The sequence below is a fragment of the Suricata suricatta genome, chromosome 7, assembly GCF_006229205.1.
Source record: "Suricata suricatta isolate VVHF042 chromosome 7, meerkat_22Aug2017_6uvM2_HiC, whole genome shotgun sequence".
NCBI classification, from domain to species: Eukaryota; Metazoa; Chordata; class Mammalia; order Carnivora; family Herpestidae; genus Suricata; species Suricata suricatta.
In genome coordinates this window covers 39288844-39303703 of record NC_043706.1, presented here as the reverse complement: position 1 = coordinate 39303703, position 14860 = coordinate 39288844, and the positions used below count along the sequence as shown (strand labels likewise).

Here is a 14860-nt window from a genome sequence, read left to right as displayed (position 1 = left end):
TAAGGCCAGGTTACCGCGGCTCGGCCCCGAGTGGGCTGCGGCCGGGGGAGGGGCGAGAGATACATATGTATTTCTGTCTCCCTAGCACACCCCCTTCCCTCTAAGCGATGGCTGAGAGGCGGTGCATGCAGATGGGGAGTAAGTTTCCTGAAGGGGAGGGTGGATGCACGCGCGCGGCCCCGCGCTGCAAATTTCCACCGGGGAGGGAGAGTGGCTGGATGCGGAGAGTTTGGAGTTGCTTGCCGCGGAGGGCTAGAAGGGGAGCAGGGCCGGGAAAGGGGGCTGGCGGGCGCTATATCTGGGAGTAAGTTTCCAGGATCAGGAGAGCCTGCACGCTTGCACGCTAGTAAGTTTCTGGTTGGGGAGGGCGCGTGGGGAGGAGGAGAGGGAGGGGTGCATGTATATAGAAGGGGGGAGGGGGGAGCAGATTTCCTGCGGGGAGGCTGAATGCATATGGAGAGTAGATTTCCTGAAGGGAGGGTGGAGGCGTAGACGGACCGAGTAAGTTTCTTGCTGGGGTGGTGGCGGAGGTGGTGGGTTGGTGCTTTGGAAACCCGGAGCTTCCTCCCCGGGGTGAGGGAGCATGCTGTTGGGGGTGGGGTGGGGGCGGCGCGGGGCCCAGTTCCCTGCTGGGGAAGGGGCTTGCATCTGGGGAGTATGTTTCCTGGCGGAGCGATATTTGTTTACAGGCTGAGGGCAGTACTGTAAGTGAGTAGCGCTTCGAGAAGGCGGCTCTGACATAAATTGATATTGAAATTACTCCATCAGCTCTGCTCGCCCCCCATCTCACCCCCCAAGCGGAGTCTGGTCTTGTCGGATTGCCTATGCACTTGTTGCAGAAACAGCCAAGGTAGGCAAGAAGCTTATTAAGTTTCATTAAAAAAAAAATTAGTTGGGGGATGCTCCGTGAGAAGACGGGGGAGGGGAAGGGAAGAGTCTCCCCCCCCCCCCACTTCTTTACTTTCAGTATGTTAGCAGGGCCTTCTTTCTGCTTCCCTTCTTTGCTCTTCCCCTTGCGGGCTGTCCAGCATCCCAGCCAAGGGGGAGGGCCGAGGTGGGCGCTATAATTGGCAGCCCCGGCTTCAAGGGTGGCGGTGGTGGGGCTCGCAATTGGAGGTTGTGATGTTATAAAGCCTTCATTTTTCCAGCCAAGAAACCGCAGAACCCTAGGGATGTGCCTTTTGGGGTTTTTGACATGATGCGTATATGTATATGCGCCTGTAGGCTCTTTGGGGGCTGGGTACTCCCCCAAGTTACAGTGGCCACCCAGATGAGACAAACGTGTAAAGGGGTAAACCTGCCCCTTCCCTCCCTAACTTCAGTTTGGGAGACTGGGAAGTTACTGCTGGTGGGCTGAAGAAATAGATATTTAAGAACAACACAGAACCACCCATTCACTGGCGGAGGCCAAGAGCACCTGGCGGGCAGCCTCTGGCCAGCACTGGGCTGGAGCATGTGTGCCTGCCATCCTTAGGTTAAAGAAAATGACTTCTAGTTCCTCCGTGCGCCTTGGACTGGTCTGTTAGAGCCAGCTTGTGGAAACTCTTCCCCAGACTAGACACGGCATTGGCAAGGGAAGTGTTGAAGCGGGTTGCTAACAGCCGGGCCTGGGCTGTCTTGCAAAGTACATGGATGGAGGTGATGCTTGGGAATGATGGACCCAGGGATGGCTGAAGAGTTCTTTCAAAAATGCCTCCCAAAAGCCGGCTGGGTTCCCTTTTTAACAGGCCATGGAGGAGAGCTTTGAGAAAGGAGTTTTAAGATGTCCCAGTCAGTACTAACCTTCTGCATCATTTACCCGTGCAAGAAAGCAATCTGGTGATGGCAAATGTGGTTTTTGGATGCCCACCGTTAGAATAACAGACAGTAGTCCACGCTTAACCAGTTAACCAGCAGTCTTGGCTTCTCCTTGCTTCTCTTTTTTCTCATCTTCAGCCCGCTGGTTTCTGCAGAGGAGTTGTAGGTTTTGGCTGTCAGGTACTTTGGTTATGCTGGGAATTTTAACTTCGCCGGGATAATTTTAGCAGCAGGGATTCAAACCGAGGCATGTTTCGTAGGGTCAGGGACTAAATGCTAGGTGTGCGGTTGACTAAAGTTGGTTACGCTTTGTGTAGTTCCGAAGACAGGCTCAATTCAAGCAGGGGAAAAAGTGAGTTTTAAAAAAAAATCCCTCTCCATGTTACTGATGTCCTAGACAGTGCTTTTCTTCTTTCCTTTTCGTCATCAGATTTCCAGGTTGAGAATTTGATTTTGGGCAGCTTGAGAGTTGAGTTAGTTGGGAATTAATATTATTGCTACTTACCAAATATTCTTAACGGGGCATTAGTTAAACAGATTCGCTATTATTTTTCCCTGCTGAAAATCTTAGCCTGGATGGCATATATGCTGGGAGGGTAAACAAAATCTTTATGTGTGTTTATCCCGGGGTAGTAGAATTATTTACATGCCTACCCTGGAAGCCGAGAGCACTCATTCAGTTTTCTTTTTTTTTCTTACATTTATGAGATTTATTTTATTGTCTTGCTTTGGCCATTAATCAAGTCACAGTAGCTTCTCCCCCTCTTTTGCTGAGAATGTTCTCGTGGTAATAAAGGTTTGAAGGCCCATGAATCATAATTCATTTAAAAAAAATATTGTGATTGTCAGGATTTGATTTATAGGAATTGATACTGGGCGTGACACACCTCTTTGGGCCCCGCCCTCTTAGGCATGTCCATTTTCGCCAAAGGATTGTTTAGAAGCCAGTTTGACATCTCAAAAAAAAAAAAAAAAAAAAAGAGCATTTCCCTTCTGCTTTACGGGCATTGAGAATATTAATTTTGCAGGTTCCATGGTGAATACGGGTCTTTTCACAGCTTGGTAAGCAGGCTTCCACATAGCAGGCATGTGTTAATATCACATAGCATTTATGTGAGCTTGCTGTGAAAACAGTTGTCCTATGAACTGTGTGGAAAGTACTCAGTTTTGCCTCCTTTAACTCGCTTGGGCCTGTGGTTTTTATTGAGGTAAGAGCTTTCATTGTAAAAGAGGGGGCTGCTGCTTATATAATAAAATGTGTGGTCACTGAAACAAAGCTTCTTTAGAAGATTCTTTTTATCCTCCTTTGATAGGTTGGGCAGAATAACCAAAAGCATTGATTTTTTGGGAAGGTGTAAGGGTTCTCCTTCAAGTTGATTAATCAGAAAGTGTTAAAATTGTCTTGCATTTGGTAGTTGGCTTAGTTCACAGTATTTGTAAAGTGCCAAAAGAACTTTTAAGGTGCTTGGGGGATTGTCACTATAAAGAAAAGTGGGGAGGGGCCCCTTAAGCCTCCAACTTCAGTTCGGGTCATGAACTTATGGTTTGTGAGATCAAGCCCTGCATTGGGCTCAGCTGACAGCTCAGAGGCGGGAGCCTGCTTCAGATTCTGTGTCTCCCTCTCTATCTGCCCCTCCCTTGCTCACACTCTGTCTTTCTCTCTCTGTCTCAAAAATACGTATTTAAAAAAAAAGAAAGGAAAGAAAAGTGGGGAGGGTACCAGTTTCTAGCCATTTCTGGGTTTTGGACTTTTTGTCTTAAAAATGCATATTCAATCTGTGAGTTTCTTTCGTCTCTGAAGTTTCTGTGACTTGGATCTTGTGGAGGGAGGTCTCAAGAGGTCTCGACAGGCTTTTCCTGGGCCAACGGCCAAATTGCTTCATGGACTAGGACAAGTTGATTAACTTCTGTTTTTGTCTTCTCATGGAGAGAGTGGATTTGTACCTTGGCATTCCAACAAGGACTCTTGAGTAACCTGGTAATCTTGACCATCAAACATAAGGAAATACTTTACAAAAGTCTACCACCATCTTGGAAAAAAAAAAGTGCAGTTGTTTCCCAATTATATGTGCTAATAGAACGTGGGGCACATAATCCCAGGCACCCAAAATAATTTCAGTTAATCTTGGAAGTTTCCCCTCCAGCCAGCTGGCTTACCTGTCTAATTATGCTTGGTCAAGTCTAAGGTTAATTGAACTGTTATTCCCAGGCTGCAGGAGGAGGTAGGCTGGGGGAAGAGTGGGACACTGGAAAGCTGAGTGTGACTTTACCCCCTTTCTGTGGAGAATTCACATGACGGTAATTGGGATTTGGTCATATGTTTGTGATAGGGTTCATGATGATGATATTGCAGTATTGTCATTTCTAGGATAACCTGCATTTCACCGTGGGCATGTAGGGTGGGGAGGCAGAGGGAGCTCTTGATGTTTTTATTGACTTTGAACCCTGACATGAGACGTGAGGGTCCAGACACGTGGCTCAGACCCCAGGCAGTACAAATGGATGCCAGTTGTTCTCTAAAAGCCGTTGAATTCAGCTCATTTTATTTATGACCTCATAAAACTGTGTGATTTCGGGAGAAGGGTGGATTAGAATCAGCTGGGATCTTGCGGATTAATAATAGTTCTGAATTTGCATGTTGGAGGGGAACCAAAGAAATAAAGGGGAAAGTAAAACATAGTTGATTTCTTTTGCGGGGGGAGGGAGACCAGAGTAGCTGGCTTCTAGTTATTGGCATATGCTCGTCCATGAGGATGCTTGGCATTTTAAGGAATAGGACAGTCTTGGTAACACAAGTTTGAGCCCGTGACTCTCATAATAAATCTTTTCTTTGGGGTTAAAGAAAATGCATACCAAAAAAGACCTTGTGATATTTTTTTAAAGAATTTTTAAGTACTCATAGTATCTGCTTTTAAGGTCTTCCGGTTAATCTGGGTTTGCCGAGGAAAAGGATGCTTTCTGTTTTTTCCTCCTTGAAGACAACAAGCTGGGGTGGGTGCATAGGCTGGGCTACTGGGCTCTTGGTGCAGGAACACTAAAAATTTTTTTTGATGGGGAAAAAACCTGTGTGCCTGAATGGCAGTGGTAACTCTGGGCTTCTAGAAGATTGACAATTACTTATTTTCATGTCGTAGCTGGAACTAGTTTAGTACATTCAGCAGCTGTTTAACTGAGCACGTCCTATGTGCTAGGCACTGGCTTTGGGTTCTGGGAATAGGTTGATAATTAAAACAGACGTCATCAACTCCCTCTTCATTTCCCCCACCCCCATCCCTAACTTACAGTCCAGAGGGGGTGGAAGACATGTACAGAAATACATATTGCAAAAGGTGACAAATGCTTTGATGAAAGCCCAGGGAACAGTGACCTGGACTCACTCAGCTCAAGTAGTCTATAAAAGGAGCCCTTAGGTTGGCAGAGAGCGCCAGGCAGAGGGGAGCCTATGTGGAAGGATTTTGGCTTTGGAGGTGGGGGTGAGGGGTGGGGGGGTGACCAAGAAGAGGCACAGGCAGACAGTGGGGATGGAGAGAAGGCAGTGTGAGGTGAATGTGCAGGACTCCAGAGGCCTTGAAGAGGTTGCGTTTCATTTGAAGTGGAGTGGGAAACCACTGAAAGTTTCCAGTGGGAAGTGACACCCTCAGGTCTTGATACAGGGGCTTGCGGTAGTGGAGGGGGGCAGGTGTGGGATTGGAGAGCCGGCCAGGTGAGGAGGAGGTGAGGAGGTGATGGGGAGTGGAGGGAGCCAGTGGGTGGAGAGTGGGCAGGGTTGCTCATGGGTTTGATGGTGGGCAGAGAAGAAGAATCCAAGGGTGGCTCTGGGGTTTCTGGCTTGAGCAGTTGGGTAGATGGGGGAAAGGGGACAGAATCAAGCTATTTCTGTTTGGGCGCTGCTAGGTTTGAAATGCCTGTTAAGCTCAAGGTGGAGATGACAGGCAGGTGGTCTGATGGTGGTGTCCAGCACCAAAGGAGTGGCCAGGCGAGAGATAAAAATGTTGAATCCATCAGCTTGGGCGTGGTATTTAAATCCAGGGGACTGGGAGAGATGCCCTAAGGAGCCTAGAGAGAGAGAGAAAAAGAAAGCCTATATATGTGTGTAGGGGGGAAGGTATGTGTGTTATTGGGGAGGTGGTGTGTGTTGGCGGCGGTGGAATGTTTCATGAGGTTGACGAGACCAGAAAAGTCACCCCTGGATTTGGCAAAATGGAAGCCACTGGGGAATTTTCAGAGAACAGCCTCAGTGGAAAGCGGTGGATGTGGATGGGGTGGGAGCAAGAGCAGGGCACTAGGAGGTAAGGAATTGGTCCTGGCACTTGTAGACAACTTCTTGGCAAAGTTTGATTATGAAAGGGGACCAGAGAAATGGAGTGGGGGCTGGAGGACGTTTTTGGGAAGGGTTTTTTTTGGGGTGCTGGTGTTACATTTGTGTGCTGATGGGAGAGATCCTGGAGAGGGAGTGATTGATGAGAGCGGTGGGTGGGGTTACGGCAGCAGACTAGAGCCCTTGAGAAGGTTTCAGGAAGGTTTGGCCTTTCCCTGGGGTGGGGAGCATTGGCGGGGGAGGGCCTTCCATCCTGACCAGAGAGGTGAGACAGGTGCAGGTTACCGGAAAGTGAGGGAGCATACTCCGTGCTTGGGTGCTCCAGGCTGAGGCCACACTCTTCTTGGGAAGGGGTCTGGGCTCAGGACTTGACACCAGCCAGAGGCTCTGAAGGGTTAAGACTGCATCAGAAAATTGTACTGCATATTTCTCAACATTTGACTGCATTACCGAGCAGTACAGAGGCAAGGGCGGATTCTTGCGCTTGGGGAAGAGTCTTCAGTGAAAGTAATTTGGGCCGCACGTGAGATTTATTTGAAAACTATCATGGGAAAAAGACATCTGTGATGTTCAGCCTTGTTCAAAAGTTGGTGGGCACTGTGTCATATGTTTTGAGCAAGGAGCTCCAAGAAAGAAAGAAAAAATAAAGAGGCCTGTCCTTCAGCTGCCTTTCACAAAAAATATGTCACCAACTGCCAGCCCGGGTGGTCCCCAGCCGTGGTGTCTCCATGGGAGGTGGGTAGGTGAGGAGGGAGTCAGAAGACCTTGGTTGGGGTCTTCTGGCCCAGCACCGTCATAGGGCTCTGGACAAGGCGGCCTCTGAGGCTGTCTCCGCGTCTGTACAAAGAGGGTGACACCATCTGCCGCCTCTCCTCTCAGGAGTTGTGAGGATGCAATCAGATAATGTACGGAAAGTGCTAAGTAAACTGTAAGAGGCCTCGTGTCCGCAGACAGCAGCGAGGTGAATTGATCTTCAGCCAGATCTCCTTTTCGGATGAAGAACCTGACGACCACTGAAACCCTGCCCTTAAGTTCCCAAAGCGTTCGCTAAAACCTCTGTTCACCAGGCCCTCTCTCGCTCTTGTTGGCGTCTGTTCGGGGCTTTCAAGTCCTCTGTGATCCTTTTGGTGAAGCTGCACCCACTGTGCGGAGGCTGGCCTCAGAACTGCTGGGTTTGGAATGCCAGTCAGTGTAGGTTCAGATTCTGAACCCAATATTTTATTTCTATTTTTTAAAAGTTCTTTATTTATTTATATTGAGAGAGAGAGAGTGTGCGCCAGCAAGGAAGGGACAGAGAAAGAGGGAGAGAGAAGATCCCAAGCAGGCTCCGCACTGACAGCTGAGAGCCGTACATGGGGTCGAACTCACAGAACTGTGAGATCATGACCTGAGCCCAAACCAAGAGAGTCACTCACTTGACTGATGGAGCCACCCAGGCGCCCCAGTCATTTCCAGTTAAAAAATTTTTTTAATGTTTATTATTTTTGAGAGAGAGAGCAAGCAGGCAGGGGAGGGGCAGAGAGAGAGGGAGATACAGAAAAGCAGGCTCCAGGCTCTGAGCTGTCAGCACAGAGCTCAACGTAGGACTTGAACTCAACAGACCTCAAGATCATGACCTGAGCTGAAGTTGGCCACTTACCTGATGGAGCCACCCAGGTGCCCCTCCAGTTTTTAAAAAAAATATTTCGTGCTTTTAACTCATCAGACCTCTGGCCTCTGAGCCCCAGTGGGTGAGGCTTTATTATTTATTTATTTTTGAATTAATTTGTATTATGGAAAAACTGGAAACGGAACCCAAGCAGACCGACTAGTGTAATGGAGCAGTTACCGAGGGTTTGCTCACCTGTGGATAACCAGACCTCTTGTATTTTATAGCAAATACAACTTGTCAGTTTTGAGAGATCGGTGGAACTGATATCAGTATGGTTTCATAGAGAGGGCAGAATAATCAACGAAAAATCAGAGACAGAGGAAATAGATGCCATCATTGAAATGACTAGTGTTTACCTAGCTTTTCATTGGTCCAAAGCCTCTTCGGTGTGCCTTCTTTTATCTGACAACAGAAACACCAGCCATCGGAGGTGGATACTCTCATTTTACAGCTGAAGAAAGTGAGGCTCAAGAAGTAGGATTGAAAAAATATAAATAAGTGATTAACCCGGAGTCACATGTCCAGCTAGCATCCAAAGCCCTGTTTTAATGCCAGAATTTGAATGATCTCCAAATGCTGTGCACCCTCAAATAGCTACCGCTATACAGTAGTAAATAAGAACATGGTGCAGAGTAAATGCAGAGGACACCAAGAAGATCACCTGGGAATTTCAGGCTTATAAGTCCCAGTGACCTTATTGGAAATAGGTGATTTAAGCATGTTTTGAGCATTACATTTTTTAGAACTTGAATCGTCTGGCTCATTCTGGAGCACACAGCTTTAAGGCTGCCTCGTGATTAAAGCCAAAACTTGACTTTAACAAATTGCATGGCTGTTCTCCATCAGCCTCCTTACCCTTAGCCCTGTCCTTTCTGTGGGGGCCCCTCCGTGGAGGGGTCTGGACAATCGGTGGTCGTTTCTGGATAGCCTAGCCTTCAGTTTCCCGGCTCCAGCTTTGGACACACTGGGCTCTGAGCAGTTTGCTACCTCAGAGAGCTTCCTGAGGGCCCCTGGTCCTCCCAGAGGCTGCGCCGAGGGCCTCTCCTCATCTTGGGAAACCACCTCCAATCTGTTTTAAAAAGGAAAAGAAAAAAAGTTGGGAGTTGATGCCCAAGGAGTTTTAATAGGGGTGTCCTTTGAGCTCCCTCCGATGTCCTCACAATGGGAGATATCAAACTCCCTTAAAATTCAACTCAAGGATACCGGTAATGAGGCTGATTATCAAGTACTGGGACTCATTCACTTTTCTTTTTTAATTGGGTGAGCACATGCAGCTGAAGGGGATTCTGGGGAGCTGCAGTAGGTAAGGACGTGTAGAGGCCTCTCTCCTTTTGGTGTCTTTGCTTCTTTAGAAACCAGTATGGAATTCAAACAACTTCACTGTGCATACCCTGATTCCTTAGCTCTTCCTTGAGCGCCCTGTGTGCCTGGTCCCCAGCCAGGGCCGTGGACCGGGCTAGAGAGGGGACTCACTCGGGCTGTCTCAGCCCTTGCTATTGTCGGACTTACCACCAGGTGTATCTTTCATCCTGTCTACACTGCCTTGGGGAGGGCAGAACTGGGTCACTGCTCATTTTTTGCACCCCAGCACCTGGCACAGAGGCTGGCACTAGTTAGTGCAGTATAACATGCTTATATATTTAAAAATCAACTGGGGTTTTCTGGTTTTTCTTTTGCCTCTAGTTCCCTCTCCCCTGCCCCCCACCCCATTGGTTCTCATTGGAGGGAGAAATCCAGGCCTCTCCGGCTGCCAGGGTCAGCTCTTGTAGCCACTGAAGGAGACCAGGCTGGAGAATGTTTCCTTCCCCCCCACCCCCTCCTTGCCTCTCTTGGCCTGGCAGCCTTTAGCTGGGGTGGTTTAACTGAGCTCTCAAATTCAAGTGCAGCCCCATCCCCCATCCTTTTTAATAAGTGACATTTTGTTAAATCAGTTATTCGAGGCCTTATCTATATTTCTGTCTGTGCTGGTTTAGTCAAAATAGGAAAGAGAGTGAATATTAGATTTCTTTACCCCCCCCGCCCCCCCCCGCCCCTTTGAGCAACTCTACGTAAGATGGGACGGGGGTGATGTGTCCTTGAAGAAGTGAATGCTACATGCAGAAAAAATGTGGAGGGCTTTGACTTGTAGCGAATGTTGTTTTTCAGCAGCTGTGATTTTTCCATTTTTCTTTTTCTTTCTGTTTTGATTAGCGGAACTCATTGTGCTCCAGGGTTGGGATTGCGTTGGGGGAGGGCACGGAGGGAACAACATTTACTGGGCGAGCTGGAGTTGGGGAGGAGGAAGGAGAGAAGGGATTTATTGAAAATATATGTCTACTTCTGCGATGATAAAGCGGCAGGCATGTAAAAATGCAACGGGGGAAATCATTATTGTGGTAATGTAGGCAGAGCTCCGCTTTCTCATTAACAGAGCTTAGCTCACGTGGAGGAGGGGGCTGGAGGAGGGGGCGGCCAGGCTGCTTTGAGAGTTGGGGTATTCAATAATAGCAGAAACTCAGGGGATTGTCTCCATCCCCCCTTGCCCACCCGCTTCGGCTGCCTTCTCCTTTCTTTCTCCCATCAGTTTGTAACCTTTTTAAAGCTGCTTGTCAGATTTCATGGTCTCCATTGTCACCCCGCCACCCCAAAATGCTGTAAGGACTGTTTAATTTTTAAAGTTGGAGGGAATGAAAATAAATTTTCTCTCGGGAACTCAAGGAGCGTTTTGGCAACACATTGTGAGTCAGAGATTGGATTATATCCCTTGCATCCCGGAGAGCACCAAGAAGAGCCTATTTAGGGGCTCAGGAATTTGCATATGCTGTGGGGTATCCAAATGAGGCTTTCAAATTGCTTTAGGAATAGTTGCTGCTGTTTACATAAAGAGCTTACTGTGTGCCTGGCCCTGTGCAGGTATGTTAGTCACATCAGCCTTATAGCAGCTGTAAGAGAGAGCTGTGCGCACTTTACACTTGAGGAAACTGAGTCTGGGGTGGGGGTTGGGGGTTCAGCACCTTGCTTAAGGACACGCAGATGCTGGGTTGCCAAGCTGGTCTCCAGACCCAGGACTAAGTCCAAAGACTGGCTAGTTACCTTCCCTGTACTGACATCTAGATTCTAGGAACCTGGAGGGGCTTCTGGGTGGCTCCATCAGTTAAAGGTCCAACTCTTGATTTTGGCTCAGGTCATGGTCCTGGGGTTGTGGGATCGAGCCCCATGTTGAGCTCTGTGCTGAGCCAGAGTGTGGAGCCTGCTTAAGATTCTTTCTCTCTCTTCCTCCACCCTTCTCCCTCACCTGTGCTCTCTCACTCTCTCTCTAAAATAAAAAAATATAATACTAATAAAATAGATTCTAGGGACCTGGACAACATAGAGCTACCACAAGGCCTGTCATTGACAGTTAAGGGGTAGAGGGCTCAGATGTTCATGAGAACCTGTCCTGAGCCCCTGGACAGAGCTGTCTTTCTGAGGGAAAGATCAAGGTTAGTGGCTCACACCTTTGATAGAGGAAGTGAGTGAGTTCCCCATTCCTGCCCAGCTACAGTGACCATGTTGGTGCTGACGGCTTGTTCACCAAGCATTATTGAGTGCCTCCCATGTGCCAGTGGCTGGAAATACCAGGGCAAGTAAGAGGAGGAGTTCAGAATCTGGTAGGGACAGTTAGGAGAACGCACAAATCTGATACACAGTGATGCCTGCCTAGAAAAAAGATCACATTTCAGAAGTAGTAAGTGGGAGAGACTGGGTAGAGCAGCCAGGGAAGTCTTCAGAGAGAGGTTGTACATGGGTGAGGTTGTGTGGGTTTGGTGGGGGATTGCCAGGTAGCTGGGGGAGAGGGAGGGACTAGCAGATAGCATGGTGAGTATAGGAAGCTACATATAATCTGGCCTTGCTGAGTATTAGTTCAGAGCTTACCCATCTAACTTTAATTTCCATTACCTTCAGTTTAATGCTCTAGAACTGTGCTGTCCAATATGGTAGCCATTAGCCATGCATGGCCATTTAAGGTTAAGTTAATTAAAAATTAAATAAAATAAAAATTCAGTTCCCCAGTTGCACTAGCCACATGTCAAGTGCTCAATAGCCACATGTGGCTGGTGGCTGCCATACTGGAGAGTGTACATGTAGAACATTTCCATTAGTGCAGAAAGTTCTTTTAGGTACTGCTGCTCATGAACTTTGCCTTGAGGGTTCTTCCTTGTGGAATGTTTGGCCCTTTGGCCCGTACCTGGCTCACTCCTACTTCCCCCCGAGGCCTTCCCTGAGCACCCCAGGCTGGATTGCAGTGATCCCTTTCTGTGTCTGTCTGCCCAAGGGGACTTTCAGCTTCTTACGGGCACGAGCTAGGTCTTGTTCATCTCTGTGCCACGTTGTGTTTATCTTTGTGTCCCCGACACCCAGCCAGAGCCTGGCACATAGGAAGTTGTCAGTGACCATTGCAGGTGATGAGGTTCAAGAGGTAAGAGACTGAAGTGGGACCTGACGCCATGGTATGAAGCTTAGCCTTGACCCTGTAGGCAGTACGGGAGTCACAGAAGAGTTTGGAGTGAGGAGAGGTGTGTGGGGGAATAGGGACAAGTCAGATTTATGTATTAGAAAGGTCACTCTGAGAGGTATGGAGGACAGGCGGAACCTGTAGGCCAAAAGACCAGTCAGGAAAGCACTGGAAGGACAGGAGCAGGAAGGTAAGGGTATGCACTCTGAAGCTGCGTACCAATGAGCTTGAAAGAGCAGCATCACCATCTTGCCAAGTCAGGGTTTCCTACCATTTCTGGTTCCATTTTGGACGCTCTCATCTGTTTCTAAGGGAAGCTGCAGAAGGTATTCCTTCTCACTTGTTAGCAGGTCCCTCGGCCCCTTTCCCTCAGCCCTTGGAGGCCCCCAGCCTTGTTCTCTACGTTTGCAGGTGGGTTCCCCCCACCCCTGCCCTGCCCTGTGCTCACCCGTTCATTTCTTTTCAGGGTGCATTTTACTCTATGTGGTCCCATGTTTGAACCCTTGTAGTAAATTAGAAGCTCAGAGCACAGAGCATAAAGTCTTCTTTGGGCCATGACTGCTTCTCCTCTGAGGACCCCTTTGGGGGCTTACATCGAACAACCTTGTAGAGAGTTTTGCAAAGGAGTCTGGGAAGTAACTGATATCAATGTAGGCTCTTTTGAGATGGTTAAGAGGAGCCAGAATGGCAGAGTTAGAGAAGCCTAAGAGGATTATTTCCTTTAGGAAGGTGAGGCAGTGTGCTGTGGCCATGGCAACCTCACATGGCGCATGTTTGGAGATAGGATACATTTAAAAATACAATGGCTACCTACTAAGCGCAGACGCATGCCATCATTTTACATCTGTTACCTCACAGCAACTCCATGAGATAGGCATCATTATCCTCATTATACAGGTGAGGAAACGGGAGCACAAAGGGGTGGAACCAGCTTGTTCAAGGTCTCATGGTTAGTAAATTGCAGAGCAAGGATTCAAACCCAAGAATCCAGACCCTTATTCTCAGTACCTTTGCTTTACTGGTTGAAAAGGTTTATTTTAAGAATCAAAGGAGATAAAGGATGCAAAAGTGCTTCGGCAGATAGAGAGCCATATACTTGACCTTTCTGCATAATTGTTTTCTGAAGGAGCGAAGTGCTGTGGTCATTGGGTCCCAGTGCTGTATCCGGGTTTGGGGCACAAAGTGTGTGTGTGTGTGTGTGTGTCCCACAAATCTCCATTGTTAACTTCCAGGCATGTTTGGGCCTGAACATGCTCTCAGTTGTTTTGACATGCTTTGAGGGAATGGTTGGTGGCTGGGCTCTTTGACCAGAGCTGGAGAGCTCTACATGGCCTTGGGAAAGTCACGTCACCTTCCTAAACCTCCCTCTCCTGAGATGGTCACATCTACTCAGATGGGTCATTGGGAAGATTAATGGTGGAATGTGTGTATAAATCAGTGCCTTGTCAACCAGGTGGCGGCATGTATTCGTGCAGTGGAAGTTATGGACTCCACGGTCTGTTGAGTAGGCTCTTGGCCTGTCCCCTTTCATGGTCTGAATGTCATGGCTTCCATTTACACAGTTTTCTCCTGTCACTAAGACCCGGAGAAGACATGATTCACAACTCCTTTGGCGCTCAGACTTTTTCACTGAGATTGTGTAAATGATAAGTGAAAGTTCATAAAACTTTTCAGTTTCAATGGGGAGGCTACAAATAGTATGTGGTGATTATATAGTGAATTGGGGAAAATATTAGCAGGTATAAGGAAGAAAAGAACAATTTTCTTTAATTCCTTCCTGTTAACATTTTAATAATTTCCTTCCAGTATTTTTTTTCTAGGCAGCATAGTCTGGTGATTAATAGTTCAAGTTCTGGAGTCAGACTGCCTGGGTTTGGATCTAGGATCCTTCACTCCATGGAAGTAATGGGGCTGGGTGAGATGGAATGAGATGACCCATGTAAGACATTTGGGGCCGTGCCTGGCAGTTAGGAAGTTCCCAAAAGACACAAGCTATGCTTTAAAATAATATTGAGCTGGGGCGCCTGGGGGGCTCAGTTGGTTAAGCGACCGGCTTCAGCTCAGGTCATGATCTCATGGTTTGTGAGTTCCAGCCCTGTGTAGGGCTCTGTGCTGACAGCTCAGAGCCTGGAACCCACTTCAGATTCTGTGTCTCCCTCTCTCTCTCTGCTCCTCCCTCACTCGTGCTCTGTCTCTGTCTCTCAGAAATAAATAAATGCTAAAAAAATAGTATTGAGCTAATTTTGAATGGTATTTTTTTACAGTTTATTTATTTTGAGAGAGAGACAGCATGACGGGGTGGGGGCAGAGGGAGAGAGAGAATCCCAAGCAGGACCTGCACCCCTTGATTGAAATTTAATATTAGTATCTTGCTCATTAAATATTCTTTGGATTTTTTTCATAGTTTTTTAGTATATTCTCATGTGGATTCTGTGTTAAACAGATATTTATGGAGTACCTACTGTGTACCAGGCACTGGGGCCCATAATTTATGTAACTAATTCCTATTATTAGAAATTTAACTTGAGGGGTGCCTGGGTGGCTCAGTCAGTTAAGCGTCCGGCTTCAGCACACATCATGATCTCACAGCTTGTGGGTTTGAGTCCCGCATCGGTCTCTG

The 14860-nt window shown here is 47.7% G+C and overlaps 1 protein-coding gene across 12 annotated transcripts in view; it reads left to right on the top strand.

The window, feature by feature from the left end:
* Nucleotides 1-104: 104 nt before the first annotated feature.
* TRERF1 (transcriptional regulating factor 1) overlaps nucleotides 105-14860 on the top strand; it is a 207331-nt gene continuing 192575 nt past the window's right edge. For 4 of the 12 annotated variants that reach the window (XM_029943420.1, XM_029943419.1, XM_029943418.1 and 1 more), the window contains exons 1-2: nucleotides 149-346; nucleotides 769-850. The gene's annotated coding sequence lies outside the window, so the exon portion shown is untranslated. The other 8 variants (XM_029943422.1, XM_029943421.1, XM_029943407.1 and 5 more) reach the window with 7 other exon arrangements.